This window comes from Thunnus albacares, chromosome 13, assembly GCF_914725855.1.
Source record: "Thunnus albacares chromosome 13, fThuAlb1.1, whole genome shotgun sequence".
Taxonomy (NCBI): domain Eukaryota; kingdom Metazoa; phylum Chordata; class Actinopteri; order Scombriformes; family Scombridae; genus Thunnus; species Thunnus albacares.
Window position 1 is genome coordinate 30,874,763 of NC_058118.1, and position 6,654 is coordinate 30,881,416.

At 39.9% G+C, this 6,654-nt stretch overlaps 1 pseudogene; it reads left to right on the plus strand.

Annotated features, from left to right (window-relative positions):
• The first annotated feature begins 1,754 nt into the window (after nt 1-1,754).
• On the plus strand, nt 1,755-2,706 carry LOC122995857 (annotated as a pseudogene).
• Nucleotides 2,707-6,654: the final 3,948 nt, after the last annotated feature.

Consider the following 6,654-nt stretch of genomic DNA (forward strand, 5'->3'; position numbering starts at 1 on the left):
ATACTCTTCTCCAATCACATGCACGCAATCACCCACTGAAATTTGCATGTACATAGCCAGTCAATCAGGGTGCACCTACCGATGTATCTCACACAGTATATAAGGAAGTGCTTCGTTTCTGCTCTCATTCAGAAACCACTTCAGCGGACGGCATAGGAGCAGGTCCATAAGTACAGGACTCCTCCTGTGTTTACAGAACTAGGGTTACGTTATGGTAACCTTCGTTCTATCGCACTCAGGTTCCGCCCCCTACTGGACTCTATGGGTACAGCAGAGCCCGATGAATGTTCGCCCTGCCACGACATGTCATCAGACTGCCTCACTGAACCCAAGTGACTATAGGTTAGTCACCGCGGCCCTCCTACTACTTTACAATTCCAGCTGAGAGATGGCCCCTTTTCCACCAGATACTCTAGAAACGAGAGAATCTCTCCTTTCCTCACACCAGTGTTGGAATCCCAACCACTTTGCAAGCAATAGTGGATCCTGCTCTCACTGCTTGGATGGTCTGCACCACCTGCACATACAGTCCAGCCTGCATCAGCCTGTCTCTCTCTGAAGCCAAGCCTGGAGAGGTTGGCCCATTTTGGGTGGCCTCCTGTGACAGGGCCCCTAGGACTTGGGGGATGGACCAGGGCTGGGCTGCCAACATCTGGGGCATTTCTGCATAATACTGCATGATACAAACTTCAACTTTTGTCGTATGCAAATGGAAACATTAAAAATGGTAATTATAATGTGTAAGTAAAGGAATTACAAATTATGACAGCCAAATATAATAAATTATTGTTCAGTAAAGTTGTTAAAAGTTTAATGTGGCTCAAACAGTCTTCCTATGATCAGGGAGAAACATGTAAAACTGTCTGACAGGGCAATCACTGACACAATAACAACTACAAGGTGACCTGACCTTAAACCCAATGGAGATCAATAAGTCATTCACGTTTTTATGTGTCCCCAAATGACACAAAATGTCAAAGTTTGTTCTTGGATCAGATGCAATTTTAGACTTTGTCAGAAAGTGGAAAGCAGAAATTGGACCGTAGTTTAACAACAGAGGATTTATCAGAAACCATTCAGAGTATACAAAGTGGAAAAATACCGGATGGCTTTTACAAGCCAGGAGGATAATTGCATTACTATGGAAGGTCAAGGGTCAAGGACACTTTTATCATTTCCCTCAGGAGAAAATTGTCTTGGATAAAGGGGATGGATAATAATAAAGGGAACTTGAGGCACTATTAGAACACCTGTTGTATGAATATGAGTGGTTATAGTTTTAATGAACTACATAGACCTCCAGGTGTAATGCTTTCATGGCCATGTTTAAAACAGTCAAAAGCAAAAACCCTTACAAAACCACAAGAGAGCAAATATAATTGACACTACATTTCTAATAATTACTTCAAATTGGGTAGATGCTGTAGACATAATGACATGGATCAGTGTATCACGTGTATCAAGTGTATCATGTGATTGTGTAATGTGAAATGAATGTGAGGAGAGAGCTTATAAACAATATGTGAGGGCAGGCAAACCCTACAGACCAGCTCTGCTCACAGGGACATAAGCATGTTCTCTAAGCTGGTAATGTATGTGGATGAATTTGGGTTTTGCATGTGAACTCAGTGTTATTCTCTGCTCTAAAGGTGACATATCTTTGCTGTTCTAGGAATACAAACAAGAATAGTTTGGTTTTTGCAGTCCTCATCAACAGATTAATATTTTGCATGTCTCTTGGATGCTTTTCTAAAATGTCAAATGCTTCTCAATTGCTGACCACCACCACTGTTGGACGGGGATTACTGGAAAGAGTGATGTTTTGCACTCTGACCACCGTACCATGCTGTGTGTTCCTCTTCATTAATGTGACCATGTTATTCACCTTGAGGAGTAAATCTGTGTTTTGTGAAACTTCACGTTACATTCTTCTGTAACCTGCTATTTGGAGACACAGTACAGATGGCAGTGAGCCAGTTACTGTACATCATTGCTGCTTTTAGATTAAGGCTGACATATCCTGTATGTGGTGTTCTTGTCATGCTCACCAGTCTCACAATTGAAATATCTCCTCTCACACTGGTGGTGATGTCTCTGGAGAGATATGTAGCTGTGTGCTACCCATTGAGGCACACTATCATCATCACCATCAGAAACACAGGGCTGGCTATCGTTGTAGTTTGGACGCTCAGCTCATTAAATGTCCTCACTCGAGTTCTTTTGCTGTTAGATTTTCCATTTGAAGACCTGGAAAGTGAACAAATGAAAGATTTTTGTGCCATGGAAAACATGTTGCTTGGCCCCATGTCTGAACATTATGACAAAGCCCACACTTATTCTCTGTTTATATCAGCTAGTGTGGCAATCACCTCCTCCTATATTGGTGTGATAGTAGCAGCCAGGTCAGCCTCCACAAATGAAGCTTCAGCCAACAAGGCCCGTAACACACTGCTGCTGCATCTGGTGCAGCTGGGTCTCAGTCTCTCCTCAACTTTACACAACCCCTTTCTCAAAGCTATCGCAAAGGTCTTAGACAGGATAGTATTGGTGCGTATTCAAATTGTTATTTATGTGTGTGTTGTCATCTTTCCCAGATGTCTGAGTGCTCTCATCTATGGTCTCAGAGACCAAACCATCAGATCCATCCTTATATACCATCTATGCTGTCGAATGAAACTGAAAGCCAAGGCTGAGGTCGCACCTTAAGATACATGCAATGTATCCTAAAGGATATGTTCACTTTTTTCAAGTCTGTCTTAAAATAATATTCACATGCTCATAAGCACTGTAATCCCTTGTGGTCCCTTCCTAATGCAATTCAAATGTTATGGATGACTAAATCCAGAGTCTTCATTCTGTACAAAAATGCATTCTGTAGTTTAGCTGAAGCTAATATGAGATCTGAGTTAAATCAAGTGGCTATCTTCCAAGTTAGTCTTTTCAGTAAAGATTCCCTGGAAAGTGGGGTGATTTATAGAATGAAGTTTTGTGCAGAATGAGTGTAGTTGATTTTGTCCTCCCCATCTCTTCCATTGGAAACATGTTAATATTGGATCTCTGTGAGGTCACCATGAAGGGTAGGAAAAACAAACAAAAACATTTTTAATGTATATTTTGGCATATGAGAATTGTTTCAAGACCATTGTTTTATTGAAATATGGAATATGGAGTGAGAGGATTATATCTTAAAATGTTGAAGTGGGATTTGCTGCACTTGATATTTATGGTCGATGGTTTATAAATATTTCTGTTAAACAAAATAAAGTAATGTGATTTACCATTTAACCTTTAATAGATTATATATATATGACAATTAGAACAAGGAACAGAAGAAGAAGAACAGAGGACATGCTGTAATTCAAAAGTGAATAAAGTAAAATAAATATCTTCATCTCAATGTTAATTTCTGGACAAACAGTGCCTCTTATTATTTCAAGATTGACAGAATTTATTAATCTTATTAATAAATATTAATCTTACTCATAAGATCTAATTTTTGATAATTTACTGTGGTTCTCTGGCTAGCTATATTTGTGCATTTACAAATTCAAAATATACAGTAAAATATAAGGGAATTAAGAACCTACTTTGATTTGTAATGTGTGCCCTTATATAACTAACACTCAAAATTAAGAGTACAATGTTTATTACTCACAACAGTTATCTTGCACCAGCAAGCAAATTCAATAAACAGAAAACACATTATTTTTAATGTTTTTACTGACTTTCAACAGTCAGTACAGTACCAACAGTACGAGACAAGAACATTTACAGACCTTCATCCCCTCCCTGCCCACCCTCACCCAACTCAGGTCATGAAACACCATTATTGGAAAACCAATAACAAAGGTAGGGGGTCAGAAAAAGGGTACAAGAAGACTTGGGGAAAAGACAGTTGGGGGTGGGGGGCAGGGTTGTTCAATCCTCTTCCATGTTTGGTGAAATGTTGTTGAAAAGGGTTCCAGGTTTCTTGGAATGTTTTTTTCGAGCCCATGAGAGTTAATCTAAGTTTCTCAAATTTCATATTGGGGGGGGGCAGAATAACAACAATCATAACAATAACAATAAGTATAAGTAGCAATAGCCAGGGAAGGACGCCAACAGGACTGCAAAGGACTGCAAAGGCTCGGCCTGCAACCCAGGATTTCCTGCGAAATGAGAAAGCACAAAAACTCTGGGGAAGAAGCAAAGTTAGTGACATGCATTGATGTTACATGAATGCAAATGCATACAGATGAAGAGGGGGAGGAGGAGAGAGTAGCTCAGTGCATCATGGGAAGTCCCCCAGCAGTCTAGGCCTATAGCAGCATTATATAGAACTTCATTTAATCCGTCAATCGTGTGCTGGGGTAGAAGTGTGCTTCCATTTCAGTAGAATCAAATGTCTGGCCAGTAATGTCGTGAAGTCGCCAGGGCTTGCCACGTAGCAACAGGCCGGTACTAGGTGGCATGCCAAAAATGACAGATAAAGAATTAGGAGCAATATCCACATCATAAACCCAGTTTATGGTTTCAAATATGTTCGACCTGAAGGTTATTAACTTGGGACAACACCAGGATATGAGATTAGCAGGGGATTGTTTGCACAGATTGCAGGCATCAGTGACATTAGGATGTATTTTGGCCAGTCTGGTGCTAGTATAATGGATGCCTTGTAGAATTTTGCATTGAATTAACCCATGATGGGCACATATGGAGGAGGAATGGACCACGTCTAGAATATGGTCCCACTGTTCAATCGATAAGTCTGTTCCCAGATCCTGTTCCCAGGCGTTTTTGATCTGGGTGGGGAGACTTGGACTGGCCAAGCACATGGACCCACAAATAATTGAGTTGACCTTCCTTTGGTTAGGATCCATAGTCAGAAGGACGTCAGTCAAGGTTTCAGGGGAGCAGTTGGGGAATTGAGGAAACTGTTTTTTGACAAAAATGTTCTGTGACAGCAGAAGATAGTTAAAAAAATTTTTGGAATGGCTGAGTCAAAGTCCTCATCTTAACCCTATAGAAATGCTGTGGAAGGACCTGAAGCGGGCATTTATGCAAAGAAGCTCACCAACATCCCTGAGTTGAGACTGTTCTGTGAGGAGGAATGGGCTGAAATTCTTCCAAGCTGACGTGCAGAGCTGATTAACAGTTACTGGAAACATTTGGTTGAAGTTATTGCTGCAAAAGGGGGTCACACCAGTTACTGAAAGCAAGGGTTCACATACTTTTGCCTTGTACAAATATGTAAGATTGTATAATTTTCCTCGATAAATAAATGAAAAAGTTGAAAGTTTAAAGCACATTTTGCGTACAACTAAGCAGCACATTAAGGCCATATCTAGACATCCCTTTGCCACCCCAGTTAAAAATTCCTACAACTGCAAACTAAAACCAAGAAATTGGCTCACATCACTCCAGTTCTCAGGTCTTAACACTGGCTTCCTATCTGTCAAGAACTGATTTTAAAATACTGCAGTTGGTTTATAAAGCACTGATTGGTTTAGGGCCAAAGCACATTTCTGATCTGCTGCTACGTTATGAAGCATCCGGACCTCTCAGGTCATCTGGGACATATATACTCCACATATCTGAACAAACTCCCAGAAAACTGAAGGTCTGCTGCAACTCTCCGTTCTTTTAAATCAAGACTGAAGACTTTTCTATTTGCCACTGCCTTTTCTTAAATAAAAAAAAATAATTTCTTACACTGCACTGTAACTTTTATTCTTGTATTTTATTTGTCTTATTCTATTTTAGCGTGTTCTTATTTTCTATTCTTTTAGCTCTTTACTGACTGTTTTTGATTGTATTTAAGTGTCCTTATATTGTGTGTTTCTTTTGCATATTATCACCTTGCCTTGTTGCTAAGTAAACTTGCCTTGCCGAGTTTGGCAATGCCAGGCTAAGAAAAAGTATACTGGTATGCTAAATAATTTCCAACAACCATAACAGCAGTTGCATTAGAAGAGAGTTGTTGTTAATTAGAGTTCCAGCTTTGTATCTTACAGTCAGGCCAGCAGGGTATGTGATCAGCAGGAAAGACTCATGTACACAGTTATCTGCTGGACCAGCCACTTCAAAATAGCATATTTTTATTAGAATGCTGGACTTTTTGTCAGGAGCAGACTGATTATCCACCTTAGTGTGGGCTGGACCGAGCTTCTCTACTGAATCTCCAGGCAACAGAATATACAATGACATGAACTAGAGTATTGAGTAAGAATTGTAAAGGGATTACATCATCCATCACTGTTTAACATTACTGATCTAGTTACCATACTTACATGTCATGGTATCACATGAAGTGGGTGTGAGGATTGAGATCTTAAAATGCATTTAAGGTCAGGCAAACCCTGCAGATCAGTTCCCCCCACATGGACTCAAGCACGGCCTCTAACCTGCTAACTGTCGGCACAGGGAATGTATGTGGGTTATTTTCTATTTTACATGTGAACTCAACAGACATTTCTGCAAAGATGATGGGTTTTTACTGTTCTAAGGATAAAACTGTTTAATTGTCCTTTTGTGTCATAATTGCATTGAAATTTTGATGTTTTTTTTGAGATCTTAAATGTGTTTTCCAGTTAGTCAAATTTACTGTATAACAGGGTAAAACCCTTCCGATGTATTATCTCATTTTCACAGGGGTCCGCTAAATGTCTCTTTAAT